Source organism: Falco peregrinus, chromosome 13, assembly GCF_023634155.1.
Source record: "Falco peregrinus isolate bFalPer1 chromosome 13, bFalPer1.pri, whole genome shotgun sequence".
Lineage (NCBI taxonomy): Eukaryota > Metazoa > Chordata > Aves > Falconiformes > Falconidae > Falco > Falco peregrinus.
The window spans coordinates 15,119,653-15,140,191 of NC_073733.1; the positions used below are offsets into that span (position 1 = coordinate 15,119,653).

General features: G+C 47.9%; 1 protein-coding gene and 1 long non-coding RNA gene across 9 annotated transcripts in view; both read right to left on the reverse strand.

Moving 5' to 3' along the window:
* Positions 1–1,276: 1,276 nt before the first annotated feature.
* On the reverse strand, positions 1,277–7,894 carry LOC129785607 (uncharacterized). The gene is made up of 2 exons (XR_008749743.1): positions 7,608–7,894; positions 1,277–2,433 (listed from the first exon to the last, which is right to left on the reverse strand). It is a non-coding gene; the product is annotated as an uncharacterized LOC129785607 (long non-coding RNA).
* A 7,650-nt stretch (positions 7,895–15,544) lies between these two features.
* Positions 15,545–20,539, reverse strand: part of MBNL3 (muscleblind like splicing regulator 3) — a 93,262-nt gene continuing 88,267 nt past the window's right edge. For 7 of the 8 annotated variants that reach the window (XR_001226355.3, XM_055817801.1, XM_055817804.1 and 4 more), the window contains one exon: positions 15,545–18,731. The gene's annotated coding sequence lies outside the window, so the exon portion shown is untranslated. The remainder of the gene's footprint in view (positions 18,732–20,539) is intronic. The other variant, XM_055817803.1, reaches the window with a different exon arrangement.

The window sequence follows — 20,539 nt, forward strand, 5'->3', positions numbered from 1 at the left end:
ATTTGACTTAACCAGCAATACTTCACTCTCGAGCTGAGTGGACAGGTGAAGCAGGTGGGCACGGGATTGGGAACCTGGATATTTTTTCCTTCAGGTGCATAACCAGTATCAGTTTGGATTCCCAAAGATTTATTTCCCAACTCACAGCACTTTATACCTGGCCTTACATGTCTACAGCTGAAAAAAGGCTGATCTCAAAATGCACCCGATTGTTCGTTATCCTTAAGTCGAGTTGTTCCCTTCATTGAACAGTTTGCACAGCTCTTTCACCGCCTTGTACACTACCATATACTTGGAGCCACAAAAATAGCTGGTGATGTAAAAGGTTTTGAAACTCTGGATGGGAAGAGCTGCTTCTGCCATAAATGGCCAAGCCCTGAGCCAGCCACGCAGAGCACCTCCTGCTGATAGCGCCGCTCCCTCGCTATCACCATCTCTGTCCCGGTGAGGTGTGGCACATCCCAGGTCAAAGGCCTGATTTAATCTCTGCCGCCGCTTTCTCCCTGCCAAGGAGAAAGGCACTGGGCTCTGCCCTGCGCACTGCCCCAGGAGGGTTTGCCCTCTCTCAGCAAAACAAACCTCCCAAATGAGCATCTGGGCAGGATTTGATTGCTGCCAGAGCAGCTCTGTGCTCTTGATGGACTCAGCTGCTCTATGCCATGCCCGCAGCCAGCAACAATAAAGTAGGCTTTTATTAAACTAACCTGCTAAAACACAGATCCTGCAGAGGTGTTCGGGGAACGGACAGATGGCACAAGCAAGGGCCAGGAAAAATTGCAATCCCCATCTCACCAATGTGAGAGACGGATCCTGCCCCGTGCTGCGTCCAGCAGGGAGGCAGGCGAGAGGGCAGGCAGCGCCCTGCCCTGCAGAGCCAGCCCTGAGAGGTGACAGAGGAGCATTCCCAAGCTCTGGAGGGAGTGAGGCATCTGGAGGATCTCCTAGGGTTGCTAGCGTGGGACTGCACCACCTCCCCACCAGCCAAAGCCTCCCCACCCCAGCCACGGCGTGGACACTGCCCAGCTGCTGCTGCTGCCTCTCCTCTCGCAGGCTGTCCGTGCTGTCATTATCGATCGTCTCGCTGCTGTGACTCACCGTCTCTGCCCGAGCTGTAAACCAGGCTCCTCTGCCAGGAAGCCTGCAGTAGGCTGCTGAGCGAAGGCAGCAGGAGTAGCCTGGATTTCACCTAAGTTTCCGTCTAGCTGGGCGTATCATTTGCATAAATACATGCAAAACCAGCTTAAGACCTGGTGTCATTTCTTCTCCACCTCCTCCAGCAGTTTTGCTAATCTTTTATTGTGCCTTATGTTGTTCAGCATGTAAGCTGCAGGGTAGGGACCGGCTCCTCGGGGCTCGCGTGGCTGCCGGAGCACTGGGGGCTGCTCTCGCATGCAGCTCTTTCAAGGGGGTCCTGTCATACCGGCCACATAACCATCACAACAACTTTTGATTTCAGCTCCGTCACATTACACTGAAATATGTCTTATGGGCTGGATGCATTCACCTGGCCTAGACTCCTAATTTTGGGGCTGTTTCAGGCAGTACAACCTGCAGAGATACTTTTCTTCTTTGTCAGGCTTTTCCTGCCAACGTAGAGATGACTCAGAGGAAAATTCTGAGCACTTTTCTCAGAAATTTCTCATTTTCTGTCATCTGTCAGCTTTTAGCTGTTACTTTAGTAGCAACAAAAGGCATGCTGGCACTTAAAAAAGGTAAAGGACATTTTCCAAAGCAATTACTGACTTCGGGGCAGAAATGGGGCTATACTGAATTACAATTGATACAACAAGGAGGTTACTGGGATTTCTGGGAGGAGAAGCATTTCTCTTTGGTCCTCAGGCATGGTACCAGATCACCAGCCATTTAGAAAAGCTTGGCCCGGGAGCTGATTGCTGCTGATGAGCAGCACTGCAGGTGAAGATGCTGTTGTTACACCCTGCCACGCTCGCAGCCTGCAGCCCCCTCGCCTCCGCGCCAGCCCTCCCTCCTGGTTATGCCCTCTGATCCTGCATCTCCTGCCTGCAAGATCAGCACCCCATACCGGGGCTGGCAAGTGGCTTTCCAAGTGGCGACAAGTCATGTGAGGACATCACTGGTGCAGCCAGAAAGCTGGTTTCATAGGTTGTTCCTCTTTCCATTTTCTCCAAATGTTGAGCTATCTCCTCATTGCCCTTCATGGTCCGAACTAATATCATCTGTACCGCAGTGCCTGGGAAGTGCCTTCAGCTATCGCTCACCATATCTGCCTTGGGCTCCTGCCGAGCTGCAGCTCCATGACTCCACGAGTGGCTCATCCTTCACACACATGACATGATGCCAGCGCGGTACGCTCTCCTTGGGTACCAGCTTCCATGGGTTTCTGCAAAGCTGAGAGGACAGGGCTGTCCTCAGGCTTGACCTTGTCAAATCACCCACACACGTGACAGCCTCTCCCTAGAAACAGATATACATACATATTTTGAAGTTTCTAGCCAACGTTGTAGTAGAGTAAAACTGAAAATGCAACTCCTTAAGGCTCAAAAGCCAGAAGGCAACAGTGAACACATAAACCAAACCTGTTGCTTTAAACCCCAAATGAAAAGAAAGGAGGGGGGAAGGTAAGTACACTATCAAAATATACTTTTGAGATTTGTGAAAATAAAGCAATTTTAAACTGACATCTAACAGAAGAGTTCCCATTCACTTTTAAAATTCCATAGGTTTTCCTTTTTTTATCATATTCCTGCACCATTTGCAATTCAAATGCTACAGAAATGTGCAAACTTGTGCACGAAATGCACTAGCAGAATGAAGCCACCAGCAATTAATTAGAGTGAAACCCTCTGCTTTACTCCCATTGGAGAGAAAGAGAGAAAATGTGACATTCAATCCAAATGGGATATTGATAAAATACTTTAATATGATGTTGATCTTAATAAGAAAACCTATTTCTTTCTTCTTTTTAATAAATTACTTCTCAGTTGACAATTTTCTTGTAGCAAAGTGACAAGTATTATGCCAAATTGTTAACTCCTCCGTGCAAACTCCAGCGCTGAGGTCATTAAAGCATGCTGAATCCCTGGATGGGAGCTACCAGGTTGTGTGATGACCTGAGACCACTGCAACCACGGTGTGGTCTCATTTTCAGCCCTGGGACAGGCGTTGTCACCGAGATGGCTGAGTGCCTTGCCTTGCTGGCACGACCTGGGTGCCTTGGTTGGGTGATGTGGGGACATTTCTGCTGAAATACTGGTGCCTCATTCCTGGGGCAAGCCAGGCCATCCCTCCTGGTGGGGATGGGAGCACACACACATAAAGCAGGTTCTGGCAGTGCTCATGGCCCATGGGAGCTACATTTCCCAGGTGGCCAATGCCACCATCACCAACTGCTGCAGGGTGGCATATCCGCACGGCACAGCCCCGTTCCCCATGCCAACGGCACTCGCTTTCCCACCCATCACTTCTCTCCAGCCACAGCTGAGGATGTGTCCACTCAGTAATGTCACTGCAGGGTCCGCGTGCCAGGCACACATCCCCAGATGGCCACACTGCACGTGGCTGTCAGGAGGGTGGAGGCAGGTCATGGGCCGAGATGCTTCTGGAGGAGATCAACCTGAGGCTGGAGGGAAAGGCTTTCCAGGAAAGTGCATCGGCAGAGTTGCGAGCAATGGCCAGCCAGGCAGAGCTTCCCCTCAGGCTGCATTTGCAAAAAGCTAACAAAATGGTCTGCGAAGCAAGAACACAGCGAGCTCATTACAAGACACTTATCAGCCTTCCTGGCAAGGGAGGCCAACGGTGCAAAGCTGCGTGCCCTCTGTGCCAGAGCTTGTCAGCTCCCCTGTAAACTACACCTGGCCACTTGGAAGCAATCCAGGCACCAGTGAGGGTCTTCACAACACCCTGGAAAGCTGCAGCCTGAGTAACGTGTGGCATCTGTCAGCATCATCCAAGGGAGCTGAAGCAGTGGCCCTCAAAGGCTGGCTGCTCCAGGAGCCTGGCACGGCAGCCAAAGGGTTAAAGTGCTTGGACAGGGAAGGTCCTTGGAGGAGAAAAGCACCAAAACTGCTTAATTAGAGTATTCAAATTGGATGGAGTTGCAAAGCAGTTAATTTCTCAACTTGAAAAAAACCAGAATTCATATTTGCCAGCCAAGATCAGAAGCAGCGGGGGCTGTCGACAGCCTCGCTGGGGCTCCCTGTGCTGGGGAGGACTCCAGAGGTCTCTGCCACAATTGCCTGCGGTCTTTAGCATTTAGTTCTGCAGTTTATGAACTTGCTCAAGTTCATTTTGTGGATAAAAGCCAGTGATCCAAACTCCAGCTGTATCTCTGTCTTCAGTAGCACAGGGCTGCTGACCGGTTTGGTATTGCAGAAAGGCACTTCGGTGTTTCAAATAATTTCCTAATTTGCACAGTCTGGAGAGGATCAAACCTGTGGCTGGTGAAAGCAAGCATGGCTCTGATGGGGCTGGTGCTCTTTCCCAGCCCCTGAGGCAGCCAGCCACCTCACTGTCCTTGCACGGATGGACAAACAAACAGAACCCAACACGAAGGGAGCTGCCACTCATGCCAAGGGTCCATTGCCTCATTCATCCATGGCCACGGGCATCTTGGCATCAGCAGCCTGAGTGAGCCCAGCTGTGCCGGTGCTGGGGAGAGGATGCTCTTGCCTATGCCTTGTGCCACGGCGTACCCGAGGCAGCTCCAGTGTGGGGATGTGGACTCAGGATGCTGTGGGGAGAGTGCCGAGGCTCATCCCTGCACTAGTCCTCACCCACGGGCTGGTAGCTCTCGTCACTCTGGTCCATCTGCCTCATTCTTCAGGCTCTTCTCATCTCCTGCTTTTTGCTTTTCTAATCTTTCCCCAATATTTAATCCCATGCCAAATTCTTTCCCATCCTCTTAAAATTCTGCAAGTCTCTTAATTCTTTTTTTTTCTTCTTTTTTTGTTTTTAAGCTTGGCTGTGTAATTGCAAAGCGTCTTGAATCCCTCTGTGTTTGGTCTTCATACCTTGTGCCACCACTATGTTCCAATCACTTAAACATGAGGTTTTTGCATATTGTGCTTGTTGACGCAAATTCTTGCATGTTCCCTAGAAAGAAATTCATCCTTCATTATCCAGTGCTTTGCAGTGAATGAGAAGGGACGTCACAGCAGCAGCAGAGGCAGCAGCTGAGGGTCCCCACCCTGCGCCACATCTCAAAGCAATGATGATGTCTGAGCTGAGCTGGGGTTTCTTTCCTGGCAGTATCTTGTTGCTCTTCAACGGCTGTGAGTGAAAGGCTTTGACACCCTCCATCAGCGCCGCACCAGGCTGCGTGGCTCTGTGGGGTCCCCTGTTGCCCTCCCGCTGGCGAGGCGGCTGTCACCTCCCTGGCATCACCCACGAGTCTCAGCACAATGGGAAGAGGGAGAAAAAAAACATGTCCCTGTTCACAGAGACGTTGCGCACAGAGAACAGAGAAAATCAATCTCTGGCTGCTGAGCCTCTGACACTTTGTGTTGCTGAAAGGAATAATCAAGCCCAGCCCTGGGGAAGACAAAGATGGAAAGCAAAAAATAAAGCTTTCCCCATCAGGATGATTTCTATCTGGGGTTGGGGTCCTCCCCAGGGATTCCAGAGGTGGTTTTGGGAGAGGATGCGCTGGGGCTCTTATGCTCCTGGAGCTGATTCAGAGGCAGATTGTGAGGATCCTGCAAAATTTTGCTTTTCCTGCTCAGTCGGCAGGTCTAGAGGGAAAGGGAAGAGGGAGGGTGGCTGCCAGGGCTCCTGGCTGAGTCCTAGCCGTGGGGCTGCCATGTGCACTCACACTGGGCTTGCCCAGGGGACATGGCTTGAGCCACAATGTGTCTCCTGTCCTTGCAACAGCCAGAGCCTGGTGCAATAGCCTGGCTTCCTCCTGGCCGGGTCGGGGTTAGGAGGTGAGGAGCAAAGAGCCAAAGTGCTGCTCGTGGGGCAGAGCAGGGAGGGAAGGCACTCGAAGGCTCCTTGCCCACCTGCTAATGTGAGCCAAGGGCTGAGCTTCGCCCTCCACAAAAGCGTGGGACGTTTGCCACAGATACCATCAGCAGCTCAAAATCTGCATCTAATACTCCATTGCCCCAATGATTACCGGATTAAAGGAAAAACCCCACGCTGAAAAGGGGAGTCCAGAGGCTCCACCTGCTGCCAGTAGCACACCTTGAGCTGGCCCAGCCCCAGCTTCAGCTTCTTGCAGCCCAGGGGACACACGTTTCACTGGGTGGTCCCCCTGCCCCATCCTTGCCAAGCTGTCTGACAGCGGTAGGCAGAGCTGTGGCAGTGCCAGGCACCTGCAAGCAGGGGTATGGGGGGACCACTGCGTCCCTAGGCTGGACCAGGGGAGCGGAGCTGTCACCCCACCCCAGCTGCTGGGAGGATGCTGCATCATTTGGTGTCCTACAGAAGATGCAGGTTGATGAGGCTGGAGGTGGGGAGAGGCAGAGGGAGAATCAAGGTGGGTCGGGCTTGAGCAGATCTCTCCCTGCTTCTGCCTGTGTGCTGCAGCCCTGTGCCAGGACCGGCCGGGCGGGCTGGCGGGCTGGCAGGCTGGCGGTGGGCGTTCGTGACTCATTATCCCTGATCACCATCCGATGACACATTTACTGCCAGCAGGACGGGCCCCCTGCCAGCACGGCAGCCCCAGAGCCTAACGGGAGGGCGGCTGGGCTCTGCCAGCGGCTGTGCTGATGCAGGCAGGCTGGGAGGTCACCGCCGGCACCCCTGGGACGCACAACCCCGTGGGCACCCCTGGCGGGGTCGGTAATGGGGGCAGACCATGTCCCCCTGCCCTGGCAGCAGGTGCCCCGGTGCTCGGGGTGGCTGCGGCGTGGGAGCCGTGCAGGCAGCGCAGGCAGAGGTGGGACCTGCTCAGGGCCAAGCGTGGCAGGTCGCAGAGCCAGCCCAGCACCCTCACCTCCCACAGCACCCACCCTGCTCGCCCCAGCATCCTGGCTCGTGGCGCCAGGCCCACAACGATAAATGCCTTTAAAGCATTCTTTATTAAGTGAGAAATCTGACTCCGCTCCCCATGCCAAGCCCTAATGCAGTGCAGACCTAAATACAGCACTAATGCGAAAGCTTAAAGGATTTCCCATAATTGAGCAAAGCTGGCAGAGGGGCAAGAGCCTCATGGGGAAAACTGCAGCCCACCTCCCTCCCCCCAGCACAGGCCACCCTCTGCCCAGCCCTGCTGGTCCAAATCTGACCAGAGCCCCACCCTTGGGCTGCATGATGTGGGGAATCAAAAAGTCTTCCAAGGCCTCATCCTGCCCAGCCCAGAGCCCCAAGTTGCCCTCATTACCCTCTGCAACATCCCCTTGATTTACACAATAGCACAAGTAGCATCACCACGTGTGAATTCCCACCTCCCCATGTCACCCCTGTCCTCCCACGGCAGGTGCTGCCGGGGCCCTGCCTGCCCCGAGCCCCCGCTGTGGGGCACCACAGGGCTGGGGGGAGCAGGACCGGGCACACACAGCTCCCAAAGCCCAGAGGATGCTCAGGAGTTGGGGAGCAGCTGAGGGAGCACCCACTCCTCCCGCACACCCGAAGTCATCGGGTTGGGGTAGTTGCCAGCACCCTGCACCCCAACAAATACACGGACTTACCTTTGCACTACCCCCACCTCGGCACTGCTGCACACTGGCTCTGAGAACAGCGATGGCTGAACGAGAACGCCCCATGCCTCCTTACCAGCACAGCAGTGTGACCCTCGGGCAGGATCACCCCCGCAGGGCCAGGTGGCCAGTGGCTTTGATCCAGGCTTGTGCTTCTGCAGGGGAAAGCAAACAGTATTTTTCATCAACAGGAGTTTTGTGCAAGTTTTTCAAATTCATTGCGAGCCCCTGTGCTTTGGCACAGATGCGTGCACCCCCAAACACCACACAGTGCCCCTTGGCCTCCCCGGTGCGGTCACCAGGAGCTGCTCACTGGCGGGGCATCTGGGTGCTGCTGCACTGCAGATGTGGGGGCAAACCGGAGGGTTGGGGTGGCTGCAGGGTGAGCAGAGACACCGGCGTGGCCGTGGCTGCAAAGCCCTCTGCCAGCTGCCATGATGCGCAAGGGAGCTGCAGCAGAACCACCACCGTGGAGATCAGCTGAATTACAGTGGCATAAAGCATTAAAGCAGAAGCCCCATCGATTACAGGCTTCGAGCACGCGATGGCTGCAGAGGGCAGGAAGGCAGCAGCTCCCTTGGGAAGGTGCAGATAACATTTATGAGCAAATAATTTACATGCACCACGGAGCAAAGCAGAAACATCTCTACAAAACCCAGCTGCAGCTGCAAAAAGATAAAAGCGTGCAGCAGCATCGTGCCACAGCCTCCTGCCCGGCTGCGGCGATCCTTGATGCGGCAGCCGGTGCAGGTGTCGCAGTGCTGTCGCCTCAGGGCTGGATTTACACCTTCGGATCCAGGGCAAGGGCAGTGCGAACAGCCAGGGAGAGGATGGAGCACACAGCTGCTAAACAGACTGGCAGAGCCACCCTGGAAAAGGCAAATTGAGAAGGAAAGGGCAAAGGTATTTGCAGCAAACATCTTCCAGGTGAGCCAAGCCTGGCTGGGACCCCATCAGAGCCGGCTTGCTGGGTGTCTGCTCCTCCAAGCCCATCCCCATGGCCTTCAGGCTGCAGCTCTTTCTGACCCCTGTGCAGGTCCCACTGCCCACAAACACCCCAGGGGTCTCCCAGGCCATTTACAGGGATCCTTTTTTGGGATGTGCTGCCATTTCGGAGAGGTACTTGAGGCAGGGTCCCATCTGGGCTGGAAGGGGCACATCGGTCCATCGTCTGCAGAAACAGCTGGGAGAAGGGAGGGTGCAGGCTGTCCTGCGCTCTGATGTGACCCCGCTGGGAAGGGTTAACTGGCTGCTGGTGTTGGAGAAGATACTTTAGATCCGCAACTCATCAGCGATTAGCCAAACGTTTATCCATTCTCCTTTTTTTTCCCCCATAACAAATAAATCAAAGTGATTTATTTATCCAGCACTGGGTCCAGGTTGAATAATGACTGGCTTTGGACCAGAGGCCCACCTGAATACGGAGAAAGCCTTGGAAAATAGATTCTTTCCCCCACCCTGTTTTCCAGTGAAGTGTCAACAGCCGAAGAGCTAAATGGAGATTTTTCATTAAACTTGGCTTTCCTGCACAAACGTGCCCCGGTGGAGAGGAAGGCAGATAGGCTAGGTCCTGTAATATTAACAAATGACACATGCTGGAAATACAGGATCATGTATAGTTTGCTCAGATCCTTTAATCCAACTTCATCTATAAAGCGGTTTGCAGCAGCTCCTCCTGTGACTTTTCTGCAAACGGGTCCCAGGTAAAATCCCACATCCCTGGCCCAAGGATGCTGTTTGGCCTTGAAACACAAGTTGAAGTCTCTTGTTAATGGGCTACCCTTGAATTTTGGTGCTAGTGTGGGACTCCCACCCCTAACCCTCCCCATGGGGGACTACTTCTGAGTGGAGCTGGTGCCTCCAAGCAGCCAAGGCTCAGCCCATCCCACAGCTCTGAGGAAAGCATCCCTTGCAAGCCCCCGTCCCCTTCCCGCAGAGAAAGCAAACCAGAGGAAAGCCGGCAACAGAAACTCATGAGTAATCACTCAGGAAGAATCTCATACTTCCACAACTATCACTACTTAGAAAAGTTTCAGTTCCCTGTCCTATTTTGTTGTTGTTTTAGAAACAACTCAGACATTTAATTGTGCCATCAGGCGAGGCAGGAGTCATTTATAGAAAAATCTCTATGTGGCCTTGACACACAAATGGAGTCAATTAACCTGCAAGGAGAAGTCAGGGAAACAGGCTGATGAAAAAGTAATAGTTATATAATTTGTCCTGGGCTCGGTCTGTCTTTTCTCAAAGTCAACAGCTTGTTGATGGGGAGCGAAGGGCGACGGGGAGCAGCGCCTGCATAGCCTGCCCCGCCGCACCACTCCTGCCCCACGCAGCTTTAGCAGACCCCTGTCCCCCGAGACGCTTATTTCCAAACTCTTTGTTTCCCACACCTCTACCCCCCTGCTCCGTCCCCGGTCAGATTCTCAGACTCCTCTGGCAGAACAGCCTGTGACCCCTCCCTGGCTGCGCTCCCCTCCCTCGTGCAGGCATCAAACCCCTCTTGTTGCACCACCGGGGCTCACCCATCACCTTGGTGTCCCGTGTCACAGCAGCCTGGGTACCGAGGCCACCGCTCAGACGTTAGCGGAGACAAGTTACTCACATCTTCAGGGGTTTCCTGATGTCTTCTGCGGCCCACGAGACGAGCGATGCTGCTCCCCGGGCTTGGTGCCTCCAGCGGGACCAAACACGTGTTGAGACCGGCAGGTAAAAGCCGAAGTTTTTAGGGAGCGAGTGGTGATCCCCAGCCGGTTTAAGGGTACCAGCCCCCCTTTGCAGCGATGCTGTTGGCACGCAGGTGGCGACCAAAGAGGCAACGCTGCTGAGCAATTTTCTTACCTCTAAATCTATGCAACATTTACGGAAGGGACAAAGAAACTCGGCAAGAAGCAATTTTCTCTTGCAGAAGTCTAGAGCAAGCTCAGCCGTGGCTGCTCCGGGCCGCGGCGAGAGGCATCCCCAGGCTGCGCTGGCCCGAGGTGGGAGCCCGGCAGTGCAGCCCGGGGATGAGCTGGGCACCTGGAGGAGCGCTGGGGAATCCAGGCTGCTGCCAAAGGGAGCTTACTGTTGTGTTACTGCACTGGGACGTTCAAAACGGTATCTGACACAAATGCTGAAAGAGAAAAATTAACACACACATCACTGTGCTACAAAAGCTGCAGGCCTTTGAATGAGAGTCAATTTATTCTTCGTGGTTATCTTCAAATGCACAGCTCTGATCTCCTCTCTAATCACATCACAGACAGGGTCAGAAAGGAAGCATGGAAAAATACAAACCGAGCATACCACATCACATGTGTCTCAGAAGGTCTAAGGCACAAGAGAAACCAAAAGGCAGCATCTGGAAAGTTTTACTTTTTATTTTTCTAAAATACAAATGTCTTTCTTGTGTTAGTAACTTTAATACGACAGGCCGAATGCATCCGATAAAAAGGAGGCACTGGCTACAAAATTCAAAATACTGAAGGTATTTTCTGGAAAGAAATTTATTCTGTTGTTCTACACTTTAGATATAACATTGAATCAAATTCATTAGTTATTATTTTTACATCAGAACCTTTGAAGTTTGGGACTAATAAACTGGAACTTGAAAAGTTTTTTAAAGTAAACTCCTATTAATGTGTAGATATGGATCCATAAAAAACATAACCAAGAATTTTATACACTTTATTAAAAGATCAAAAAATAAACAATAACAATATAGAAGTAACATACTAAAATGAGTAGCATTATGCACATTTCTAAAGCACGTACAAGCACTACAGCAATATAACGTGGCAAAAAGAAAAATAAATTCAAAGCGTACACCCTGTTGGTAGCAGTTGAGGGAATGAACTATCGTGTTATGGAACTGAAATACTGCATTAGCCTACGCCTGTCTGGATCCGATGGTGTTTTAATTTCTTACAATTCCACAGGGCTAACTGTAATCGTCTGTATATATTTTTCTAAACTATACCATTAAATTGATATCTAATGTTTCCCTTACTTTGTTTTACCAGAAATGCCTATGATAAGAAGAGTGTGCTTCAAAGATCTACTTTACACAGTACAGTATAAATGTTTTTATATATTTAAATTAAAATTTGACAATTTAGGAGAACATTCTCTCTTTTGATTTTAGTGATTGCCTAAAATACAATTCTCTATTTATAAAAAAAAATAGTGATTTGTTGTCAGGTGATACAATAAAAGTGTGGGGAGTCTCGGTTCATTTTCATGATTTAAAATAAAAATATAATTAAAGCAAAGCTAATTGGAAAGAAAAAAAACATCCCATAATCCAATCTAAGAATGGTCTTATCATCCCCTCATCTGCTAGGATACAAAAGCCATGGCAACAAAATCATTTGGCTTCCACCACTATCAAATAGCATCTGTGTACAGTAATAAAGAACTGGAACCTTGTAATTCGGTGTCAGGTAATTCTCTCTGTTGTGTGTTTGGAAAAATAACTTCATTTTATTTAATAGTTGTGTTATTTTTGCAATGTTTAAATATCTCATTTGAGAAGCATATAGAGTTATTTTTGATGATAGAGGATGTCAGTAAAGATCACTAGCAAAGATTTTAGCAGTGCTGTCATGATCATGCTCATACCCCAACAAGTGTGACCAGCTACGATTCAGTTCACATAGTGCAAAATATTTTTCTCTCATAATCCTAGAAATGAGAAAGAGCTCGATTACAGAAATAGATTGTGGCAAAGGGAAGCCTGAATAGCGCGGTGGCTAGAATTAGCTCATTATTTCATATTAAAATCTAGGCTATTGTAACACCCACGGAGGCAACATCTGGTTCCCCCCGTTTTAAAGACACTGGGACCGCACGATGCTACGGCTCAGATTCAGTGAACTGCCCGCTGAAATAAACCCTGTGGTGCAAGGTGGGCTGGCCAGGCACTCGCTGGCACCCTGAGGAGTCTGAAACCTCCGGGATGCCAGCAGCAGTGGCCAAGGAGGAGCAGCTCCTGCGCTTGGCAGCGCAACCTCAGCCCCCCCATCCTGGAACTGGCAGGGAAGGGGGACAGTGACACTGAGTGCCACCACCTGCTGGTTCTGCTCTGGGGTGCTCCACTCACCGCTCGAATCAGGACCAGCCTCACAGCAAAGCCAGCGATCTTTCTGAAGCAAATCTGGGGCTCTGGATTTGCAAAAAAAAAAAAAAAAAAGAAAAGAAAACGAAACAAAACAAAACCAAAAAAACTGTTCCAATCAAAAATAAATGGGTCAGCAGAGGCACTTCAACTTCTCCAAAATCCACCCCCTGCCGTACTGCAAAGCCCTGGTGGTACCACCAACACCGTGGAAAGGGAACCAAGGGGCTGCTCAGCGGGCTGGGGGACCACGGCTGTGCTCTCCTTTGGTGGCAACTCAGTGGGGCTTCTGAGCCCCAGCCAGAAGCCCCAAGCTGGCCGCGCTGCCCCAGCCAGCCTCCACCTCCCCTGCCCAACATCCATCGGCAGCTCTGCCACGTGGCTCTCTCGAACACACCCCACGGCTGTCCTACAGCAGAGGGAAGTGACCCACGACAACGCAAAACCACCTCTGCCCACCCGCTGCGCATCAGTCCCTTCCGTGTGGTGACCTTGCCCCAAAAGGGTAAAAACAAACCAACAAAAAAACACCCCCCAAAAACACCCCCCCCCCCCCCCCCCAAAATAGTAAGTTGTGACATTTCAAATTCCCTCTGGGATTTAAAACACTCGCTGCAACAACATCCACCTCTCACAGATAAACACTTCCAGCTGGAAATAGGATTAGGTGCTAGGAAAAAATGTGTGTGTGGCGCCATGGACCTCAGCCCTAATAGGATTCACTGAGAACACAACCTATCAGAAACATGACCTAAGGTGTGTTTGAAAATGTAGGCCGATTAAAAAAGAAAAAAAGCAATTCAAATCTTTGCTAGTGACCTTACTAATTAATTAAGCACTGTTTTCCATTTCTCTGTGCTGCAGGTTGGAGCTGACCTGTTATCAGTCTGCTGTATAATAAGCTATGGCAAACTACAAAGCTTTTACAACAGCAAAGCAACATCATGCTTTCAGATAAGTTTTATAGCAAAAAACTCCTCCTTTTCAAAGCCTTAGTAATACCTATCTCTTTTACAAACTTTTCCTGTATTATTACAGACTTTTTATATTCAAAATAAGTTCCAAGGATTTCTTTCGTGGACTATGTACATAAGTGCAAAAAAGGTGTGTCTCACACATTCGTACACTAACTGAATCAGTTTAACTGCAGCATATTTGTATCTTCAACACTGTTACGGGGTCATTCCACAATATTTTTTTTCTTATGTACAGTTTTTGCTAATATAAATTAGTATTAAAATAGTTATATGCTTAATTATTTAGCCCTGATCATAACGTAATCGCTTGAGTGCTTGATTTCTGGAAAAAAAAAAAAAAAAAAAAAAAAGAAAATTGCAGGCAGAGCTACAGTACTGAAACGGATTAATTCTGAATTCCCACTGTGTGAATGAACGTGAAATGAAAGCAAGACCGGTCACTACGTCGTAAATACAGGCTGTCGTGTTTTCGAAGTGAAAATACTGTGGAATAACCCTTGCCACACAACAATTTCTACAAGCTATAAAACCTGACTCTAAATCCATGTGTTGTAAACTTCTTGACTGAAAAAGTGACCTTAAAGACACAAATTCAGCGTTCACATGGGGACTTTGGGATTTTAAAAATATTCAATCATATCTTTATCTGACAGTATCGAACTGTACCTTTAACAAGCTCATACTGTTACACATCACTTTTAATTTACATGTGAAAATTTCACAAATAATGTATACAAAGGTAGCCATGTTGTAGTTTTGTTGCCATAAGCAACAACAACTTAATATAATTAGTTAACAATGAATCTATCATTGTAGGAGTTACATACAAAGTTAATTTTGTTCTTAAACTGTAAACTATACAAACTAGTTATGGACTGTATTCTATACCTTACCATGCTTCAGTGTTGGTTTAGAATATAACTAAATGGGCTGAATACATGTATTAAAAATTTTAAACTTTCTCTAACTCTCCTTCAAAATTAAATTCATTAGTTACTAAAGATATCAAAAAAAGCAATAATGAAAACCTTAAAAACTAATGGTAGAGAAATGAAAATATATGACATGAATTAATGCGTTGTAGCCTAGTAACAATGTGTTGTAGTTCTATTTACATTTGGATTAGGCTATCAACTATTTTTGTTTTTTTTTTAAAGTTATTACAGTCTTTAACATACAGTATATACTCTAAGGCCTTCAACAGGCACATGGTAAAATCAGGTCAATATCAAACTAAATCCATTCAACAGGAATGGGAAATTAGATTTTCCTCATAAATTTCACCTTTTTCAATTTTCATGTCTGTGAAATGTACAAGGGATAAACGAAACGAGGACTCCAGTTTCTCAATCATGGTGTACCCGCGTGTCCTAGAGCTACTCTACCGTGCCAGCCGGCAGCCCGCCGGGTGGAGGAGCAGACATCTCGCCAGGCACACGCGTCTCCTCCTCCGGCCAGCTGCCCCCACGAGCCACATACCCATCTCCATCGCCGCCTCGTCGGTGGTGGCCCAGCTCCGGTGGGACGCCCGCCGCCACCGGCAGGACCCCCCGCGGGAGCGCGGAGCGCCGGCGCGGCTGCGGTCGGTGGCCAGCCCGGCGGTGCCACCGTTCGGGAACACTCCGAGCGTGGTGGGAGACGGCAGGGACGGGTGGCAGGGAGGAAAAGCGCTTCGGAGTGCTCGGGAAGGGGGCTGGCGCGGGCTGGCCAGGGAGGTAACGGTTTCTAGAACATTGCGATGCAAAAATACACAGTCAAAAATCATCAGCTAGAAATCTCCAACTAAAAAACACGGCTGATTGTGAAATCATGTTCCAAATTACTAACAACACTGTATTTAACAAAAATAATCTTAATAGTTTTATGAATCCATTTTATTTTAAATCCCTCTTTTATTGTCTGCTTATGTTACAGTTTAGTAGTAGTACTTTTTATTGAAACTACTAACAACCTTTTTTCGTGAAAATGATCAATCTCAGCTTTCATTTTCCCTCTGCATGACCCGTTTTATCCAAGTTTCAGCATTTCTTGCATATTGTTTGCATAAGGCTGAGAGAAATGGACAAAGAGAAATAACTTTGGATAAATAAAAAATATAGGTTCATGGAAAGTGGGAAGCTTATAAAAATGTCACTAAAATTATATTGATTTAAACAAACTTACATACATCTCTTGTCAAATAAAGGATGATATTCATGCTTTTATGACATTTGTTTAGAGTCACTAACTAGCTTGGTGACTTTGTAATAGTCTATTTAGGAAATTTATAGTCTGGCGACTTTTTTTTTTCTTTTCTTTCTTGAACAAAGAAAATTAGAGCAAGTCATTGCACAACTAGTTTAAATAGTGCTACCTCAAAATGGCATTTTTGCCGAGATTGTTTTGAATTTGGTGAAGTTTAGTGCTTCAAGCTTTTCTTTCCTTAAACTCATTTACAAATTAACTCTAAATTTGCCAGCAATATAAAAACTGTTGTGGCACCTAATAGAACTACCCTGAACATCCCTCATTGGACCTCTTTTAATAAAAAATAATCCTTAAACGCTTTTTTTTTTTTTTCAGTGCTTTAAATGTGACATGAAAACAGCTGTATTCTAGGTTTACATTCTATGCACATCTATGCCAGATGTTTAAGTCGATAAATAAAATAGGAGGTTACATCAAAGTGTCAAGATATACAAAAATCCATTTAGCACTGAAAAAATTCCAACCTCCTTGAACTCATAAAGCCATACAAGCTTGAATGCATCCTTTCTGGCTTAAGAAGATCAGCTCTGTTCTTTGTTGAGGCACTGGCACAGGTTGTGCAAAACCCATTTTTGATACACAAATAATTTCAAACAGGAAGTACTCAAATCCACTTTTTCCACTAACAATGTTATGGTTTTGGGAAACAGAAACTCAGTGGTGAAAAGAACAGGTATGTGGTCGCCAATACAAATGAGAGTCACCGATTTCAGGCAACGCCGGCCGCTTGTGAATGCTGATGGCTGGGGAACATCCACAGACACAAGCGACCGTCAAAACACTGGGGGTGGGTGGGGTGTTTTTTCCCTTCCCTCAAGGTTTGATTCAAAGCCTGCTAAAATGAGATTCCTTCTGGCTCACGGCCTTTTTGAGCTGGTCTCTTCAAAGGTTCTTGCTATGAATAATCTCCTCTGGGACGCACCGGCTGTGCCCTAGATGCCCCTCCATCACTTGTGGTCCGTGGATGTATACATCTGTCCAACTATCTGCGCTCACACTGGAGGAGAGGGGGCAAGGAAAGTCCCTAAGCAAGGCCAAGGAGCTTGGAAAAGAAAGGAAAACCTGGTTGTCAGAATTTGGCACCCCTACAGGACCCACTGCAAGCTTAGGGTGGCTGGCCCTCCGGACACTGGGAGCCGGCCTCTTGCTTGGTTTCAATAAAATTCTCTTTCTCCCTGTATGGAGTTTGCGGATTTACAGCAGCAAATCCACCTCTTCCACAATGCCAATGATCCTGTAGAGCCACGACCGGGATGAATTTGGCTGTATCCTCAACCAAAATGCATTCTGCAGCCAGATTGTTCATCAACACAGCGTAACGACAGGCTGGGCTGTCCAGGGTGCACGGGCTGGAAATTGTTTTACTCGTGTGTATGAAAAGGAGGTATTGAGAACTAGCCCTTGTTTTGCAGCAAACATTGCTCTTGGTCAAGCAGAAGGTGCCAAAATAAATCCACTGACCTACAGGAGCTTCATTAAGATGAATGTTTATCTACGGTAGAAAGCTTATGCTGAGCTTTCTCCTGCGTTGCTACTGCTGTGTTTGCTTTAAAGGGCCAGAGATCATGGGGAAAAAAATCATCCACTTATGGAAAATGGTGATTAAATAATCGGTGCATGCTGACAAAATTTCAAGAAGAGCCACACAAGATTTCAGGCTGAAATGTTTCAGCATGCTTAGCGGAGACAAGCCCCCGGGCACGGTATTACCCAGCTTGGGTAACGGCTATGGGCCCACTCCAGCTCACGGTTGGCATTTGCTCCTCTGCAGTGCAATGAGTCTCTGCCCAACTGAGGCTGTCTCGCTTCACCACCTGTTTTTTTTTGTCGCTCTGACTGCACCATGAGAACAGCAAGAGAGATTGTGCGTCGTTTGCAGCTGGGAATGCACTTCAATGGACAACAGAACTGCAGAAATCCCTTGATGCTTACCACCATCTGAGCAAATTGTTCCTGTCCCCTTACTGAGCCTGGCCTTTTTTGTTAGGTTTTGTTGGGTTTTTTTCCCCAAAAAAGTTTCCAGAATCAGCTCATTGTATTGAAAGAAATACCCTGCACTGGACTAAATGACTGCTGTCCTTTCATATCACTTGTACTAAAAATTTGGAGGCTCTATCTGAAGGCAAATTTTGAATGATAAAAGGAGCATTTAACACAAGCAACTTTAGCTGACATTAACAGCAAATCCAGCAAAGGGCAGAACATTCCTGTGTCGTGTTTTTCAAGCACATAATTCCTGTTTCCCACAATAACATTTTTAGTAAAAAACAAAACCCCATAAAACCTACAGTATATGAAAACTTAAGACATAACAATAATGAAAAAATGGTATTGAGTATACTTGATAATGATGTACACTTTAAAACAAATCAATAGACTATGATGTAAACAAAACAGTAAGATAACACTTTAAAAACAAGACAAACATTTATCCATCGATAGTATACAGTAAACCAACAGTCCGCTGTGCAGATGCACTTATCAGGATGGTAGTCATAAAATGATTAAGTGTGTTAAAGTAATGTGTTATAAAAGTCTATTATAATTTTCTACTTGTATATTTCATATAACAGAGCGCTGTTTGTTAATTGTTTCTATAGTGCTTTTTTTTTTTTTTTTTTTGACATTCCCATTGATCAGTTTTTGGTTAACATGTAGGCTGCAACAGGCTTACTGTAGAGGTGGTAGAGAATGATAGAGGGAAGAGGGGTTATATACAGAAAGGCCATGCGCAGCTTCCCACCAAGAAGTCCTGGTGCTCCATAATTTTACTGTTCAGAATTTCAACATGGTCTGCTGCAGTGGAAAGAAAAAACAACAACAAAGAGTGAGAAGTCAGAGAGAGGTACATCTGTATTTTAATAAGCATCATTCTAATAAGATACATTTACATCCTCGCTGCGTTGCCCAAGAGAGGTTGCCATTAGTACGTTGCAGAGAGAAAACATTTTATTCCCTTAATTTTCTGACATAGAGTGAAATTGCTAATAACACACTTGGCATCCTCTTTAATCTGCACTTGGGGCTTTCCATTTCCACTGCACTGCACACACATGGACAATTAGCGAAAGAGGGAGGTGGGTGAATAATAATCTTATTTTTGGAAAGGATGGCAGGTAGAGAGTGACTAAGGGGAAGGACAAAGAAGAATCCCTGAGCCCTGTTAGCTCCTGTTTCCTTTAGAGAAAGCCACAGACAGTCGCATTAAAATTGGATCCTAAGGAGCCATGAGCCAAAGCCAGAGACAAAACACAGAAACCCCATGCCCAGGGGCCCGTCTTCTAGGAGCAAATCGCCTCTCTTGGGAGGTACTCGTGAAAATCCTCTCCTGAAGGACCCCACAACTTGCCTCCTGCAGAGCTAGGCTAGCCAGTCTGGCTACCAGGATCTCGCCAACCACAGAAGGAAAGAAAAATATTTGTCAGAGCAGCGAGTGTTCCAGTTACCCAACTCCAAACCAGAACAGTTTTGGGAATTGCCCCTCAGCACCGCAGAGTGCCAATCAAGGTCACTGTCTGGCAAAACCCTTGAGCACATGCACCGTTTCCATATCCAGGTGGTAGCATGGAACGATGTGTCCTCAAGAGATTTGCTCACCTTAAGTTTAAGCACAGACACGGGGGGGTAACAACCCAGGAAGGGGATCAAAACACACATGCTGCTACATGAGCACGGTTGCTTGGTGGGTCTTGCGAGCTCTGGGGATGCTGGTGGACATGGTCCTTTTCTACCAGCCTCTGAATGTGGTTTATGCCCCACAGCTGCGAGGTGTGAAGAGGACAAGTGCTTCTGGCAGAGCAATGGCTCACACACGTGCTCACGCTGCCCCTTGTGAAGTACAGGCTCCTTGTCTGTCCCAGACCCAGGTTCTCTCCATGCCCAGCAGCCTGATCCCCAAGAAATCCCATCAAATTCAGGATGTTGACCCTGCTTTTAAGCAAAGGTTTTTCACAGCCCTTAACAGCATGGCCGATACTTTGTTCAGACTGTGCCGTGCTCCCTCCTTGCTAAAGAAATACTTGAGTAAAGAAATAACCATAGAAGTTCCTTGCCTAGTCTGAAATCACTGTTGTCAGTGCGAGTTTAAGCACACACCACATGTAAAAGTTCAAAGAATTCAGAAAAAAAAAAAGTTTCCTGAATAAACGCTGAAAAAAAATCTCAAAGAGTTTGAGAACGATGCTCTTCCAATGCAAATGATCTCCTCAGTGGGTGGGACAGGCTGTTTTACATGTGTTACGGAAACGGGTTAATATGTTGGTGTGACGTCTGTTGTTGAGAGGGCAGTGCCCCGTGTAAGGCAGAACATTTTCACTAATGGGGACAGCTTGGTGTGCACCCCTGCACCAACAGGGCTCCATGGCCAGTTAGTGGGTCCTGTACACACGCAGTGCTTTATCAAGGTCAGCAGAGATGAGGGCCACCACCAAGATGAGTAACTTCTGTTGATTGCTAAAGATATCATTAGAGGACTGCTTGCCAAACTCATTTCCAGCATTTAAGTACTTGCCTATAATACGTGACCTAAGGAAGAAACAAGTTGCCTATCTGTGCATATTAAATGGCCCGCACTAGGACAATCTGGCAACCTCTTGTTCAGTCGG